General features: G+C 39.3%; 1 long non-coding RNA gene across 1 annotated transcript; it reads left to right on the top strand.

Annotated features, from left to right (window-relative positions):
* Positions 1-1,800: 1,800 nt before the first annotated feature.
* Positions 1,801-16,199, top strand: LOC145651761 (uncharacterized). Its single transcript, XR_014117722.1, has 2 exons — positions 1,801-1,885; positions 12,565-16,199. It is a non-coding gene; the product is annotated as an uncharacterized LOC145651761 (long non-coding RNA).
* Positions 16,200-19,086: the final 2,887 nt, after the last annotated feature.

A 19,086-nucleotide genomic window follows, 5' to 3' on the forward strand; every position in this document is an offset into this window, starting at 1 on the left:
CTCAACTGCATTAGATAACATTTTCTGCATCACTGACAGAATATCTTCATCGTACCCTCTCAAGTCCCAGAGGATTTGAGCAGGGCATTGTCTGAGCTCCTCAGGGAACTGTATGGGTTCCTCATGACATTTTATGGGTTCCTCAGGGCATTGTACAGGTTCAACTTTGATGAAGTTTACTGGATACTGTGAACCTCACTCTGAATTAGATAACAAGCACATGTGAAGCAGATTCTCGCTGTGGATCGCTCTGTCACATGGGACTGGATGTTTACCTGAAGCAGCCCAAAACTGAGACAGTGGTGCACATGTGTCAGCGCTTACCAGTGAGTGGAGCGAAGCAGCCTGCCCAGATTGTTTTGCCCTTTGGTAAACTTTCCCAAAAGGAAACTGGAATTTAATGACATAGATCAAAGAGAGAGTTGGCAGAGATGGATAGAAAGAACACAAATACAGAGGGTTCCACTGTAGAACATGGTCACTGCACATATCCACATTCATGAACTCTTATCAGATTTGTTTTTAAGGTGAATTGAATAATTTTATGTAATTTTAGAAAGGTATATGACTAATCTGGTTAAAATCTATAAAATGTGTCTGATGCCTTTTTAATTTTTTTTATTTTATTTTAGGGTTCATTAATGTTTCTGTGGTCAGGAAGGTGAAGAGAAAGACCATGTAGCTTTATATTCTCATCTGTCCAGTAGTTCCACTGGGTTACACTGGAGGTGCCTAAAGCGTCTATCTCATGCTTTATGTGCTATGATGTGTTTCGTGATGTTGAGCTCTACATTACCAAGAGCTCTCACGTGTACTGCACAGCAAGCACATGCCATGATGTCCCAGACATGCCTCACCCCAGCAAGCTGCTCAACCCAAATGCATTTAGCATCCCGTATCGCATTCTCGATGGCTAACTTAATCTGTAGCTGCAGCAGCTTGAATTGATTATGGAACTGAGGTTCATGAAAGTAAGAGTGCTCTTGGGCCACTTTCAGGCCTAATGTATGTTACAGTGAATGTCAAACAGTAACCTGTCTGAGGAGAGAAGGGGAGTCACTGCACTCATTCGTGTGTCAATTCAAATCCTCTGTGTTCATGCAAGCACTTCTGACCCATTTCGGCACCATTATTAGCTTTGTCCTTTACAGGCAATTTGCGCGGCGAGTCTATTATGAAAACATCAAATAACGGGCCTTAGACAGAGTGAATTATAAGTGACCCTACTGCCAGGAAATGACCCGTGTTTGCTTTGCAAATAAAAGCTATGGCAATTTGTTAGCATACAGGCATTAAAATATCATACTGATTGATTGAAATCAACAAAGCAAAACTCACTGACATTGTGCTGTTTTAAAATATATACTGCGCATGTAGTTTAATCATTGTTTCCAGCAATGTAATACATTAGTCCACTTTGGAAATGGTTCCTGTATCTATGCATTATGGTCTCTTTGTTTCCTGATTGACTGATTGATTGACTGGTCAATTGATAATAATGGTAATAACGATAATTAACTACTAGCTTTTCAATAACCCATGTATCATCAGTAACACAACGTTGATGAGTGTCTTTGTAGTAACACATGGTAACACAGTGACAGGGTACAGTTAGCCAGTGGGGATATATTAATCTGGTTTTCGTCCTCTTTTCCTCTTCTTTCACCCCTTTTTCTCTTCTCTCCTTTCCTCCTCTCCTCTCTCCTCCTTTTCTCCTCTCTGCTCCTCTCCTCCTGTCTCCTCTTCTCCTCCCCTCTATGTGTGCGACTCTTTGCTGTCTCCTGTCCTGCTCGGCTCCAGTGGCTGTTCCTCTGCCTCCAAACTCCTCCTCTGGTTTTGCAACACTAGACCTGTTCCTGTCTAATGCTGTGTGGGGAGCACACAAGTGAGTCTGTTACACAAACACACACACACACACACACACACACACACACACACACACACACACACACACACACACACACACACACACCCCTACCTCCTGTCTGCATGCCTTCCTTTCAGTTCTGTCCTTGATACTGTTGTATTAAGGGTCAGTAATGTGTAGTGCAATGTTGTGTATTACAGTTTCATTGTGTGAGTGACTGTTTGTAAGGGTAAGAGAGCGCAAGAGTTTTATGTGTGTGTGTCTGTATAGAGGCTTCTTTGCTTAGGCGATCAGACTTTAAGCCAACAGAAAGCTGCTGGTTCTTCTTGTGACTCATTGTGACCAATTTCACGCTCTGAGGATCTTTGAAGATATACAGTCCCTTCCCCATTCATAGCCTTTCGTTCATCACAGCCTCAGGGAATATTGACTCTACACAAGTATTCTTGTAAACACAGATTAGTCTCTAGGAGTGTAAACTGGATTGTATTAACTGATACATGTAGCATACACACAGGGGCCCATGATTATCATACTAAATATGTATGTAAAATAATCAAGTCAGAGTTATTTCACTTCTTTATTATACTGATTAAAGATTATATGTCATACATACAGAAAATTCATCATTTCACCTTTATCACAACAGTCTTAAGTGACACTCTTAATCAGGAGACTGAATTGTGTGTTGTACTTGACATTTGTAATAGGCAATATACTAAATATCAGGATATCTTTATGTAAGCAATGTCATCCCTTAACTTAGTTCTTTGCAACAGACTGCTTGTCTTCTGATGAGGTCAGAGTGCCTACTGCTCTGTCAGCCTGTTTTGCCATGACAAGATTTACTGCACATATTTTCCTTCTGCCCTTTAAGGCTGTTCCTCTCCTCCCTTCTATTTTAACTAACTTATCAGATCATTGTTTTAGTTGTTTTTTGTTTAATGTCTTTATATCTTCAAAATTGCCATTTGAGCTTCTAGGATATGTCTTAGTGGGTTATTAAACTGACGTCATACACTGAGGAGTGACCTCTCAAAAATATATATATATTTTTTTTAATAATAAGTATATTAGTAGTAGCTCCACTAGTCTTCCTGGAAAGAATTATTAAAAGTCAGGATGTCTATCTTTTCAGGAGGAACCTAAGACCTAAGCAAATGTTTCTGACCAAAGTATTGTTCTGCATTTTGTCTGATTGATTTCCCTGTGCCCAAGGAGCTTTCTCTAATTTGTGTACCATACAAATACACACATACAAACATGCACGCACACACACACACACACACACACACACACACACACACACACACACACACACACACACACACACACCTACACACACACACACCTACACACATACACATATACACATGACTGTGGGCGTCCACTGCTATGCCAAAACTATAGATAAAAATGCCAAGCCATTCATCCATTGTCTGTACTCATGCTTAGTGTAAACGAGTATTAATTGACAATTAAATAGTGTTAATTGGCACTTTACCTATGACAGCGAAAACAAAATGACTGAACTTTGTGGTTTAAATTTAGCAGTGCAGATGTCAATCTGGGGGCTGTGTGCACATGGACCCAGGCATTGACTTTACTGTGTTATCTGGGAACAGGTATGGGTGGGGTGGGGGATTGGTGGGGGTTTGTGGATTGACATCCTCACTGACTTACAGCCAGATCCTGCTTTACTGATTCCAATCAGCTTCTGACATGGGACACATGCTATATATTATGGCTTAAGCTAAGGTTAAGAAAGAATGGCACCAGGTCAGGAATGCCCACTCTCCCTGCACTGTGACAGTGGAACCACAGATTTGTGCAGCCGAATCAAATGAATCATGAAACATCTGAAAATCTGCCCATTCCATTTTTATGGACTTTGTTGGACTGTGCATTACACAGTTATACTAATCTCAATCCTGAATAGGCATCCTCATACATAAAAAAGTCTAAAATGTGCCAACGCATCTGTGTCCTGCAGTACTGGAAAACTGTTGGGGATGATGCTGGATGGAATCCCAGTTATAATTTAAAGCATGAGCTGAAGTTATACTTCCTTTATTTAATGAAATTATAATTCCTTCACAAAAATAAGATTGGAATTTAAGTGGAATTTTAATGTTAGCTGAGTCTGCTTTTGAGGCTATATAATGCACACCTGATTTTAGGCTTAACAATCATTTTCAACAAGTCTGCCCTAGATGTTTAATTGGTTAAGGAATGCTTTTCAGAGAACTCAAGTTGTAGATGGTGATCTGATCTGACCTTGTGGTGAAAAAATGACTTTAAACTCAATCAGCAAAATAAAACAAAGCTTTTCTTCACTTGCTTTTAGCAAAGTCTTGAGAGCATTTTAATCATCATTCTCTTTATTCAGCCAGAATTCCCGGATCCCGTTTCTTACAATGAGCTTCAAATGACTGCATGTTTGCCATTTGTTCAGCTGGTTCACTAAATGTAGTACCATGTTTAAACTGGAGTTCTGTAAGACATCTCTGACAGCTGCTTGGTTGGATAATTGTATTTGCCTCGTGTCTACAAATTAACACCATTGTTTGATCCTTCAGTTTCTTTTATTTTCATGTAGTTTCATTCAGCATATGCTTACCATTTGGTGAAACTGTACAATGTATAGCAGAAGTGAAACTTATTCAGATCAGTTCTGTCTATATACAGAGCACAGAAATTTGTGTAAGAGAATTGTTCTAGTCATTCCTCTTTATCCTGATGTTTCATTCTCTTAAAAGTAATGTTATTTATAATTGTTGTAAATGTTATGTTATTTCACATGAGTTGTTGTTTAAAAAATGGAATAATGCTGGTATTTAGAATCTGCTTCTTTTTTTTTTCTTTGCGACTGCTCTTCAACCTATGGCATGCCAAGGATGCCAGAATGCCCGGCAGTGACCCAGGACAGACTTGATAAATGTGGTGCAGATAGCAGCGCCATTTACAGAGCTATAAGCATCATGGTTGTCATAGCTCTTTGAATGGTACTGCCATATGTACTGAACTACCACCGCAGTGACCCTCTTTGATGAAGTCCACCTCTTTGCATTCTGTTTAAATGTATGCAGGTGGCTTTATTTGCCTGTCTCTTGTTTGTAAATTCATTGCCCGGTGCACAGAGTAAGTAGGCCAATGGTACTCGGGCATTCCAGCAGTCCTGTGGTATGGGTGTCTATGTTGCCCATGCTACAGGCTTGCTAACCAGTGCAATCATGCAAGTGGTGAGTGCAATGGATCAATAAGTGAGATGTTGGGATCACTCACAGCAAACAGCCTACGTGGCCTGAAGTAGCTGAGGTTGAAAGGACAAGTGTATGCTGCAGAAACTACAGCAGGCTGTATTCAATTACCAGATGAGCAGCAAGGTCTTATATATTGAAAGATGTATTAGCATTATTTATTTTCTTATCAGCCTCTAAAGTGGTACCTGAATACTATCGCTGTTATTTCCTATATTATATAAGAGCAGTTGCTGTAGAAGAAGAATGAGGGTACATACAATAATGTAGACCCAATAGCTCAGCATTCCTTGTTTTCTCATTGTTATGTTATGTTTGTCACTGGGGTGACTTTTGCACTAACCTTTGTTCTGTTATTTATTGAATGTTGATTTTATAGCAAACAACGCTGACATTTCTGTACCTCTTGTCTTTCACATAAAATGCTGTTTGACCTCATTAATATTAGTGTTAGCATCTTCATGAAAAGAAGGAGTCAGTCTCCTGCATGCCACAGTAGATATGGCTGTCTAGGACAGCTTTTGCTTTTCTTAAATTTTATTGGAATTAACTCACAGTGCCTTACTCTCTTTATCGACGTTTGCTTTAGTGCACAGATGTAGCGGATCATCTTTCAAACGTAAAAGTGTTTACACCAAGAGCAGCTTGTGGTTTCAGTGTGTTGTAATATGCGGTTGCGTAGTCAGTCACTGGCATGTGCTCTTACCAGACTGCACTCACTCATGTTCGACAGCAGATCTGCAGGCAGCCTTGTGCTGGCAAAAGACTGAACAGTCTCTGCAGGGCCTGCATTTAAAAAGACCGCAGGTAGATGGCGGGTCCTACCTGATCTCCAAATCAAAACCAAAATCTAAGAAGCACAGATCAATATAGCATTACAACTGCTGTATGGAATTAACTATTTGAATGACTGCTCCATTTATTAAAGTGCACTTGTTTTCTTCTCTCTTTTGAGCACTGTGATGATAGTTAACAGCCTGGGCAATGTGCATTTATGTCCTGTAATTTAAGCTGTGTGTGTTTGGACAGTGATTTCGCAGCAGAAGTCTGCTTAGACAATGCAGGTGCAGACAGTCATGTGAGATCCTGTTGGCGTGGGTAATGGAGAATAAATTTTAACATTGTATATTGCATTTGACATGGTGCATAGATTCATCCAGGTTTATTACCTCAGCAAACACTCAAAATATTGTGAAATTGTAAAATTAATTTTAAGTGGAACCATTACTTGATCTCATTAATAAAAATGTGATATTATAGTACTATACCACGTAATGTTAAATATTTGTTTTTGTCAAAATTCATGCCTGTGATATTTTGATATTTTTTAATTACAAGTGAAACAATTGTCTAAGCATATCTCAGATACAATCTATGATACAGTCTTTAAGCAAGTACACAAGTCTCCTTATGGATCCAGACTAAACACTGGGCATGTTACATTAATGTAAATAATATATGTAATTAATTTACAATTGATTGCATTTGGTCTACTTTCTGGCTTCAAATGAGTTATGTTAGGATTGCCAGACCAGAGGGAGATGAAGACTCAGTGTTATGCAGATCTCAGCAGATTTTCAAAGTACTAAATTCAAATCAGTGCATTTTTAGTAAAATTTAAGTTAATGGCAAGACATTCAAGTAGGTTTGCAGCCGTGTGTGCTTTGTAAAAATACCTCCATGGGTCATGAAAATGAGCCTGGAGCTCAGTGGTGCACAATAACAGCAGGACTAAGTAGAGAAATAGCAGCTTCCTGCTGGTTAAGTGTGTTTCAGCCTCTTATGGATAGCCACGTGCCCACAAATGTGTTGGCTTACACTAGTGAATAGATATTTAGCTTGTACTTTCAGATTTTATTTTACACTACTGGGAGATTTTATAATATAGTGCTCAGTGCAATGTATTTCTTTGCTTTTCTTTACAAGAATCATAGTTAGGTCAGTTGGATTTTCTAAATTAACAGCTTTGTAAATTTCCTCTTCCTTTTGGGAAGTTTTCTTAGCAAAACAGTGCAAAAATGTAAAAGGTTGCAGGATGTGTAATTGTCAGATTGTATGCTTTGTACTTGCAAAGTAAGTTTCCTGTTAGATGTGTGACTCTAAAGCTCATATCCTGCCTGATAGACTCTGACAGGGTGCTGACAGGGTAACATGAGGCAGCATGCCAGTAGATTCAGGTAAACATTTGACTAGTATTTCAAGTTTCAAGTTTGGTTTATTTGCCACATACATAGTCATACACAGTATAACTCGCAGTGAAATGGTTGCAGTGGAATGGTTCTGCTACCAGAAAGTATCTATGGGAACTTATAGTACTCATTTTCCTTATTTGTATAGCAGAATGTATTAGCTTGGTTAGATGTGCATACATTTGTTTATCAGAAGGCATTTATCGGTTTTTGGCTATGTGAGCTATTTTTTTGCAGTTTAAATGAATCCAGAAGGGCAACTCCACTGCTGCTGGCTATTACCCGTTGACCTGGCTTTTGCCACCATACAGGCTTGTAAATGTTTATTGCAAGGTTGTGGGCTGGTTTGGGGCTGGAGAAATGTATCAAACTTGCACTCGCACAGAACTCTGTTGTTGGTCATGTGTAGACACACAAGCCATTTTCAGCAGACCTGCATGTTGCACACTTCCACTTAGGTATCCCAATGCCAACATACCTTTTTTCCTCTGACTTTTCTCTGAGGACTTCTACTTTTTCTCAGCCATTTAGCTCTCTCTCTCTCTCTCTCTCTCTCTCTCTCTTCTTTTCTCCTTCTCTCTTTCCCCCATACTGTCACCTGACCTCTCTTTTTCCATTCTGAATGTTCTGTTCATATTCAACCAAAAATAAAACCCCATTCAAGGCATAATGCTCCAGTTCCGCTGTCACTAATCTCATAAGTAATTCAACCTTTTGCTATTCGCACACGTGTATTTGTAGAATTTCAGAATCTCACGCAGTGCTGGGTAAAGGTGCTGGCAATGCATGGCCACACACACACACACACACACACACACACACACACACACACACACACACACACACACACACACACACACACACACACACACGCACGCAGTTCCCTGAAGCGGGGCCGGCTGGGTCCACAGTGCACTCTGACCGTCACTGCTCACTGGCACAGGAAGCTTGTTCTGGGCACTATAACTGCGTGGCTGCTCTTCTTGCTGCTGGACATCCTGCTCTGAGATCCTACTGCCAGGCTGACATCTCCCTTTTTATCCATGGCAGTGCTGTACATGCTGAGTACAGAGTGGTAGAGCCCTAGTAACACTTACACTAGTATTCACACATTAGCATAGGCAACTTTACTGCTCATAACGTCTGCAGTTATCGAACACTAACAATATACTACTTGACCTTCTGAGTTTTGTTATATGGCACTTTAAACAACCTGCTGTCAGTGTCCAGGGCACAATTGGCCCCTCCCTAGCCTCCCTGTCACCTTGGCAATCCCGTCTTGTGTACTTCCTGGTTTCTTTTCCACATGCTTCCATGTTTCATTATGCATTCCATACTTTCATTTTCTCCGCTATGTCTGTCATGTCTATTATTTCTTGTGGATCTACCCATCTTTTTGTGTTTTTACAATGGACTGTTTAAATGACTCTGATTATGATTATGATTATTTCCCCAGCATAAATCTCGCTCCTCTCAGCATTTGCCTCATGTTCGCGCCGCATTACAGTCCATATTGTGTGAGACTAACTCCCAGGTCACTCTGAATGACAGTGGCTTTAGATTCTGATGGGCCTTTTTTTTTATCATGCCTGGCACCTTCTAAAGTGTCCTAATGTGAACTGGAATATGCCTAAATGAGTTTCTAATGGATCGCCTCCCCTGTCATGTCTCTAAGTACGTCAGAAATTGCAGATGGCTTAATATCCATGGAGTAAGTATCTCTGGGCTGCCTTGTTTAGGCTAGTCTCAGGCCTCTGTGCAGAAGACTGTCTCCAACTTGGATTGCATTTATCTCTCTGAAATCACAGAGTAGTGGTCACCAAGTGATTCACAACTGATACTTTGGATAGACAAGAAAACGATGAAGATTAGAGACTGTAATTTTGTTAATTGGGAAAAAGTCAATTGGAGGTGCTTGTTTAAATTGTGGAAATAGGTTCTGCATTTATTGTTTAGTTTAATAGTGTCCTTACGTTTGTATGGTTTCTACAACTGTAAGTTCGCATAGTTTATCAAACTGAATGTGTTTAATACATTCCTTTTAGTGCCTCATTCCCCAACTTTTCATTTTAATATTCTCTTGTTGTTTTGTATTTTTTAGAGCAGGGTCTAAAATGTAGCTCGCATGGAGCTGTAACCTTAAGCCAGATTTCTGAGCTAATAAAGCATTGATGTGTGGGTTTAGTTCATTTCATTTACATTTCTGCTTCATCAAACCATCATCAATCAAATGAAATATGTGCACCTGCCTTCGATATCTGTGTCTGTAAGAAGGTCTGGTTGTCCTCCATCTCTCACCTGGTTGTCCTCCATGTAATAGTTAAACTTGTTTTGATGCTGGATAGAGCACTTGGCTCTTAAACCGTAACCTTACACTAAAAGAGGGCACAGCATAAACTTTCATGTCCTATGAAGTTGTTGTACTATACATCACGTATGGTTCTTTGTTCAGAATAAATTAGAAACATTTAAGTTCAAGTTCAAGTTCAAGTTTGGTTTATTTGTCACATACATAGTCATACACAGTATAACTCGCAGTGAAATGGTTGAAAGTGCTCTGTCCAAACTGAGGGAAAAGAAAACAGGGGTGCATAAGTTTGCAATGGTTAAATGGTTTGGCCTTTGCTGTTATTGTATTTTTATGTGTTTATGGTCCTTTTCTGTAACATTCTTTATAAAGAATCCTTAAATGACAAATTAGCTAGCAGTCAGTTTCTGAAGCTTTAACTGGGTCTTCCTAAAATGAAGACGGTATTTAGGCTAGGGGCAAATACCAAGAAAGCTGTTCACAAAAACAGAGGCAGATATAGCTCGGGTAGTTTTTCTCTAAAGCACAGATGGCTTACCATGGATTTCTGGAAGTGCAACTAGTAGACTTTAAATGAATAACTAGATGTTAATAAAGTCAGTTGGGTGGAGGTGAAAATCATTCAGGGTTCCCTCTTTTCTCAGTTCTCTCTCTCTCTCTCTCTCTCTCTCTCTCTCTCTCTCTCTCTCTCTCTCTCTCTCACTCTCCGTCTCTCTTTTCCTCTCACTCTCCGTTTCTCTCTCCCGCTCACTCTCTCTCGCTCTCTCTCTCACTCTCTCTGCCTCTCTCTCTCTCTTTCTCTCTCCCTCTCACTCTCCATCTCTTTCTCCCTCTCTCCCTCTCCCTCTCTCAACTTCTCACACTCTCTGTCTGTCTCTCACCCTTTCTTTCTGTCTCTCTCTTCATGCAGCCTCAACTCAGGGATTTTGTAATGCACAACAGCTTACACAGTCCACACACTTCAGCACACACACTCCACACAGAATAATATGCACAATCACACACAAACACACACAATTCACACAGAATAATACACACAAGCACACATAATCCATAAAGATTATACACACAATTACACACAGTCCACACATAACAGCACACACAAGGCACACAGAATAATTCACACAAGCACACACAGTTCACACACAACAGTATGCACAATCAGAGAGACAGCACAGTTATAGGCTAAATCTGTTATTTATGTTTCTATTATTGATATCTATAGAGCTATATTATCATCTGTTTATATTATTTTATGATATCATTAACTACAATTACTACTGCAGATATGTTTTCTTCAAATGCAAAACTGTCTGTATCCTGACCATTGCACATCTCTCATCGTGTGGACTAATGTTTAGAGTGTGTAGCATATCCGGATAAAACACTTCTGTGCCCCATCGGGATTCAGAATAACAGAGCGAGTGCAAGGGCAGAAACCCTGTTTAGACTGGGTACTTCAACATGTTCACAGGAGTTTTGTATTGTATTGGAAAATTTGTGACATTTGTGTAAGCATCTTTAGACTATCCTTTTCTAGCTTGCACTTATATAGAACAGGACCTCTACAGCCAGAACACTGCTGAGTAAAAGAGCCACAATGTGGCAGTAATTCTACTTTCTGCTTCGCTGAACAGTTGTTGCACAGTTCCTTTCTGAATCCTGGAACATTGGTGACTTTTGAGTGGGTGAAGGGTTTCAAGGTACATTTCTTGCCCAATTTCTCAACAGGAATTTGCCTTTGGTTTGCTTGTTTACCTAAATGGTTTGTAATGATTTTTAGGGTCGAGGGCCATTGCCAGAGAGAGGTGAAACAGGGGCGCTGTAGGCATTATACTGCACCCCTGTGAGCTCCTCGACTCCTGGCTGCTACACAAAGTCCTCACCATGTCTAGAAAGCCATTAGAGATTCTCACCCCAGACTTTATTTCTTGGCTAGAGTGGTCAGGCTCATATAGGCTATCATCCTGTCAGAAGTATTAAAATCTGGACATGGAACTGAGGCTACAATACATTTTGTTTGTAACAATTAGTCCATTACTATCTAGAGAATTTTATTTTCTGTCTGAGTCAAGGTTAAAAAATTATTAATTGATGATATATTTGCAACTAGAATCATTTGAAAAAAAAAAAAAAAACAGTGTTCTGTAAGGAGTTATTTTTACTGTTTAAAAAGTTATGTTATGTTATATCAGCAGTGCATATAATTTGAGACATCAATTACACCTACTTTAGTGCTGCCTGCATACAATTTATATTCAGTCTAGTATAATAGTAATATCCTTGAAGCATTGAGGTAAGCCTCTAGAAATGATACCTGCATGGCTTGAGATGATTTTAAATATCTACCAACTGGCCTTATAGGGTTATTAGTATTCATCTCCTTATCCTCAGAAAGCTCACTTCATATCACTTCATCATTTAATTTCACAGGGTATTTAAGTAGTTTTAGAAACATGCCATATCCTTGAAACCACTGTGAAATGTCATATATGGTACTTTATCATAAAAATGTGGCATTGACCATAGACCACAAGGAACTCATAATAAAGTTGAAAAACAATTATGAAGCATTTTTTGTGTGTTCAAATAGCTGTATCTAGAGCTTCCACTTTTATTCAGAACCTTCAATGAACCTATTTTTGGAATGTTTGTATGTTTTTTACTGCAGTAACTAGGGGATCCTCGGACATTTTAAGCAAATCCTTCATAAATCAGTGGACATGTGGACAGCGAGTGTCTTTAATTAGAATCTTGTCAAAAAATGCCAAAAAAAGTTGTAATTGTGATGCAAGCATTGGAGTTAAAGCCCCAACACCCCACAGTCCTGTTCCAAATCATCTCACCGTGGTAGTGTGTGTGCTGACATGCAGCTCTAGTGTAGTAACCTAAAGATACCGTGTTGCTGAACCTGATGTTACTACCCTTCCGTCCTTCCAGGTACTCAGTTCTTCACAATGGGAACCATACTGAACTGGAGAAACTGTCAATGCAGAATGACACAGAGTCACAAGAATCCTGCTTCTGACAGTGGCCTCCACTTCTTGAGGACCGATACTGGAAGGTGCTGCCTCTCATCATCCTACTGTCCCTGCAACACAGACTCACGAATAGGGGATTCCAGGAGTAAACTCCCAGCTGGAGGGATGAGATATTTACTCCATAAAGTGAACAATGTTGCCAAAGGTATTTGAGGTATATTTTAGGGTGAAATTATTTCTAATGTAAAAGATTGGTGGTCAAATGGCCCGGTATGTTTATGATTCTCTCCTGCTCCCCTGCAAGTACTTTTAGGTAATTATTTGGCTTGGACCAAAACATAAATGCTTTAATTCAGGAGGGAATTTTAAGGTGGTTTGGTACAGCACCGGTGGTACTTTTGAATTTTCCTTCCATTTGCATAGATCACATCCAGAGCGATTGTGACGTTTAACGGGTTAAGGAGGATGCGGGGACGAGGCACGTTAACCAGAACATATGTTTTAATCACAAGCACGACTCAACACACACACACACACACACACACACACACACACACACACACACACACACACACACACACACACACACACACACAAACACACTACATGGGTCAAACACCGACAACCTTGACGATACAACACAAGACCTATATACACTCATGACAATTACACACAATAAGGATCAGGTGTACAACACAAGAGGGCGTGGCAATACAGACGCACACACAGACACACAGACAGACACACAGACACACAGACAGACACACAGACGAGGGGGGCAGGGGCCGTACCGTGACAGCAATGTCTAAAAAGTATGTATTAACCGAGCATGCTCTGGTCAAAGTTTAAATAGTCGTACTATAGGCTAAAGATTTCAGCTCTTCTCAGTTAGATAGTTTTTCCTGCAAAACCTCTAAGCGTGCCAAACTGCCTTCGAAACCTAAACATTGCAGTATTATTGACTGTGTTCACTTGGGTCAGGGTTATGCTTTACGTACCTCCACAAAAGCACGTATATTTTTGACATTGATTCCTGTCCAGAGCCTCGGGTCTGGCTTAATCCATGACAGTAAGCAGTGCAGTCAGCTGTGGTGTGCCATAGCTTCCTGAGGCTCTGCGTCTATGGGATGCCATTGCTTTTCGCTGGCATTCCAAAGCAGAAACTGGCAAAACCCACCAATGCTATGAGAGAGTGCTTCCCATATGTCCAGCATTTATGCTGCCACAGAACAAAATCATATACAGCTGCTCAGAACCTTGATATGGTCTTTAAAATGTATTATATTACAATAAATACATCATTTAAGCTTATGCCGGTTTTAGAACAACACAAAGATGATGGCTGGTTATACTTAATCTTTCTTGTCCAGCTGTTAGCAGCAGTTTGAATGCCTCATTATTTCATATCTGTTCTTCTAGCATGGCAGCCCAGTGCAACCCTCCTTAAACATAGCAGTCTACATACCAGTGGTGTTCTCAGCCTCCACCTGTGCCTCTCTGTATAGCAGCCACTACTGTTCCCTTTTTAAAATATCTTGTTTCAGTTGATTTAAGGAATATAAGACTGTAAATATCAAGAAAATTATAACAGTAAAACACTTTCAGAATCAGAAATTATATTTTCAATTTAATGTAATTTTACAGGGAGGTACTGACACAAGTTTTGACAGTCAAATCATTATATATAGTAGAATATAAATATCAAACCCATAGAAATGACCAGTATCTTCATCCTTTTGTTTATTCCTAAAGGATTAACTCTCCTGCAATTAAAGCACTTATAGCACTTTTTATAATAATCTGATTATAGATTTCATAGATCATACAGTATTCTGGTTGCCAATATTTTATCAATGACCAAAACAATAATAAGAAATTTTGAAAACTGATGTGTGAAGAAAACTCTTGTAATTGGTTTCCCTAAATGTGATACTATGTGGAAGTGTTACCTATGGTGGTGTGTTGGTGTGACAGGGAAAAAATCAAGAGAATGAGAGAGAGAGAGAGAGCGAGAGAGAGAGAGAGAGAGAGAGAGCGACAGCGACTCTCATACACACAGGTGTGCTGTGCTTTGATGGACCTCTTAAACTGCATACTCTCTCTCTCTCATTCTGACATCTTTTACCAACAAAGCTAAAAGCACTTACTGGTGAACATGTCTATTTTTTTATTTTTATTTTATTTTTTTACCAGCTGATCTTTGTATCTTAAAGGTCACATCTTAGCATGTATGTCTGCTTTGATTTTATTGTAAATAGTTTTTTTTTTATGCAAAAAAGAATCTGATGGTGGTCAGTGTGATCCTTTATATATGCTTCGGCCAGAGGCAATGCATTATTCTTCCAGCTTAGTATAACCGTTAAAGTCAGCAATGGAAGTCTGTGTCGTACAGAGCAATGTCCTGCAGAGCTATTTTATGGGCTTGTCAATTTATGATACTGATTTTAAAAAAAAAAAAAAAACATCTACGTGGTCGTGCCTTCACAACCAACTTGTACTTGTGCAGGTGATCTTTTTTAAACCCTTTAGAAAATACTGCCACAGCTGAAGGTGTCAAAGGTTCATTTGTTTATCTCATTTGTTGTGAAGCTAAAAAGAAAAACATACATCAGCAATGAACTACAACTTAAATGGAATTGCAGAAACAAGAAAATAATTTGGCTTTCTCTGCTTTGGACACATAAGGGACCCTCATCCCTAAACGACATCGAATTCTACTAGGCTTGTCAACTGTGTAAGCATTTGCAAATTGACCCATCATGTCATGAAACACAAATCTGTTGGAAATATTTAATAATAGTAAAACACTGCAAAAAAAAAAATAAATTAAAAAAATAAATAAATAAATTACAGTTCAGTTTACTCAAGATCAATTATCTGTATATGTTCCCCAGGTAAAGGTGAGTCTGCCGGCTGTGGATTAATGTAAATTAACAGCCACTCTGGAAAGTTATTTTTGATACTCCAGTTCCATTCTGACACTTCAAGCTTTCAATTATGTAGCACCCTTTGACCACAAATCACTAAGCAATTTTAGTAGCTGAGGCAACCGAGAAAAATAGCTCATGTAATGTCACTAGTGTCAGTATGCACATTCTCATTCTTTAAGATGTGCTGGAGATTTGTGACCACAAAAGCTGAAGATACATTTTATTCTCAGTGAAATATGCAAATGTGCAGCCTGCAGTTGGAAGGTTTGAGATCCTGGTGGTACAGATACTGGATATCTGGATGCAGAGTCTGAAGTAGGATACATTCAGATCTCAGTCTACAAAACTGCATCCTGAAGTAGACAGGGGGTTTAATGCTTAATACCCAGGGCTAGTGCCAACTGCCTAATGCTAGTCAGCAGTGAGAACTGAACATGTCTCTATGTGATTGTGCTTTGTAGTTCTCGCTCTTATCTGACCAGCAGTGATGTATTGCCCATAAATGATTGTGACAAAAGCTTGCTGTAGGCATGAGGTACTGTTCAAAACAAACTTCTAATTAAGGCTTACCCCAACAGCCCAGTCTCTCTCTCTCTAACACACAAACACACACACACACACACACACACACACACACACACACACACACACACACACACAGAGACAGAACAACAAAAAAGCACCACTGTGTAACACCTCAAAGCCCTAAAGGCAGAAGTTCTTAACATGAATGTGTTGTAATTCTCTCCACATGTTGTAGAAGAACTTTTGTAAACTCAGTATTTATTTTGGTGGATTTAAAGATTTATATTTTCATGTAAGGCTTCTCTTTCAGGGAGCTGTGTGTATTACTTTTCTGTTGCTATGTGACAGCTCTAATAAATGATAATTGAAGATAATGGAAAATAATGTGCTTTCTTAGTTTTGTGTGCTTTATCTTATTCTTCTATAACAGCAAGCTGTTTTTCATAGTTGAAAAGTTATTATATTTATATATCATATTAGTAAATCAGTAAAACCAATAATGTTTATTAGTACTTTTGTTACTCTACTGTGTAGCTCTCTGGATTCGCAGTATATGGAAGAATACAATGGATTCAGATGGCAGTGTTTATAATTTATCTGAGATTTTTGTTTATTGGTTTATTTATTTGTTTGTTTTCTTTATGGAAGTGGATTTGTTAAACAAGATGTGAGTTCAGGAGGAGCAGATGTATATGCCATATGGCTCCACTTTGTGCTTGCAGTCAGGGATAGACCTGAACCACACTTCCCATAAACTGCCCCGAAACACCCCCATGTTTCCTACCATTCAAGATCTGCCAGCTTCAATTTATTGGATCCATCAATATGATTACAGGTTATATTATTTGTTTGATTGTTTGTTTTTTTGCCTCATTATTAATTCTCAGGCCACATACAGATTCACGGGGTCATATATGGGACTGCAGCTTTGGCCCTACTAGGTTATTTAGTAGGTTCAGTAATGGCCTTTGGCAGTACCATTCGTGGATTCTCATATATGCCAGTACTGATATTGTGACCAGAGTCACAATACATGCCAATTAGAAGACCATCTCTTTTGTCTCTGTGGCAGTCCCTGTGCTCCTTTGCCTGCACATTAAGGCCCCACCTTCCTGGATATTTTAGCAAATATGTAAAAACAATTTGACGTTATCACAATACATTATACTAATACAAATTAATATTTATTATCTGGAGTTCAGTGAAGAAAGTCAGATATAGATACCTCTAGTGCCATGGACTTGGACAGAGTCTTGGCTGCCAAATTGCAGGTTCCCAGTTCATTGCAGGTGCAGAGCTGGATAGTTGCATTCGTGTGAAGGGGCTGAGGATTGTCTGTTCCCTGATTGCATTTCAGAGTGCCTTGAGTTAAGTACTCACTCATCAGACACTGGGCTCCTTTTTTCTTTTCTTTTTGCTTTGAAGAAATCAAAGGGCTTAATTTCCTGAATCTGAAATGTCAAGTGTTCTAATGGACTTTGTGTGTAGCGTGATCCTTCCTAACTGTAACACTAAGCTGTACACTTTTCATCCACAAGGAATTTTGCAGTTGCAGTTTCTTGTACCCACAGACCAGCAATGTGTGCTTTTCATTAAGAAGTCCTCTTTTTTTGGATTTGAAACAACTCTGCTGGAGATTATTTTTCTCCTTTTTCTTTTTTTGGAGTATCTCTCACAACAGAAAGCAAATCTAAAGGAACAATGTAAATTATTATTCCTAAGAGAAAAGGCTTAATCATATGGAGCTGTTCTCCTTAGGACACACAGGGCAAAACCTGAGGCTTTTCTAAACAAACAACCACCAGCCTATTTTACAGTCCTTTGATGAGTCATTCAAGGATATATGATTTTAAAGCTGTGGATTGTTAGAGAGGCTGTATTCTGCCTGATCACATGCTTTCTGTTACCACAGTACATTGACATAAGATTCTGCCTAGGAGCCTATTATCTTCACAAAGACTATACCTTTGACCTGAGTTTAGAACACTGAGATCATAACTGTGAACATAATTGTGACTTACTGTTGGTGTTTCCACTGCTATCTTTCACCATTTTCAATAATCCTGTTAAAAAAAATCAAACACATCACTTTTTATTCCTGTTTTTGAGTACCAAGTCAATTCACTGATACTTGCAATATTGGTCACTAAATCAGACTTGGTCTCCCTATTAGAAACGTTTATGTGGCTTCACCATGACTTATTTGACCACTGACTGAAGCCTGCATATCCAAACATCACGGTTTTTCCTGCATTCTTTTATATATTAACTTTATTATCCCATTTTCTCAAAACTTCAGTCATTAAGAAAATCCCTACACACTGACTGGCTAGCTGTCTCTGTCCTGGAGGGCGGGCGATATGGAGCAGCTGAATGCACCCGGAGGAAAGAGCTACTGGCCTCGTCAGCAAGCGCAAACACGCAGACGTCCACTGGTGTCGCCGTTGTCTGACAGGGCGCAACATAATTCCATCCCTACCGCTCAGAGCCAGTTTTACTCCCTTTCGGCCTCCAGTCACGGACGGCTGTGGCATCACGGGGGTTTTCATCAGCGGACCCAAAATGAGAGGTTCGAATACGTGTTTGGCGATATTAACATATAAATATTTAGAACGAGACCTACCCGTAAATGCCTTTAGTGCGATGAATTTAGGAGCTTGGCCTCAGATTGCTAAAATGCTTTATATATATGAGAAGACCGGTTGGATTATCTGCAGTGACTGTACTCGTTACTCTTTGGACCAGAATTAACCTGTAAACAGAAGCCTTTGACGATCAACCGGGAGGAGATTGAAAACCTATTGAAATTGAAATTTGCCCCATGAATTCCAGTACACTAACATAACCTTTACCTTAACATGTAATTATTATTTACCCAACATGTTATTACTAACGTAACCTTCAGATTAACATGTAATTTTATTATCCTATAATAAAACTGGACTGGCAAATATCTGTGTGACTACTTTTATAAGTATTTTCTGATCACTAATTAGAGCAGTATAGTAGTTGTTCATAGGTCCTCT

Source organism: Electrophorus electricus, chromosome 16, assembly GCF_041902795.1.
Source record: "Electrophorus electricus isolate QZ-2024a chromosome 16, ASM4190279v1, whole genome shotgun sequence".
Taxonomy (NCBI): domain Eukaryota; kingdom Metazoa; phylum Chordata; class Actinopteri; order Gymnotiformes; family Gymnotidae; genus Electrophorus; species Electrophorus electricus.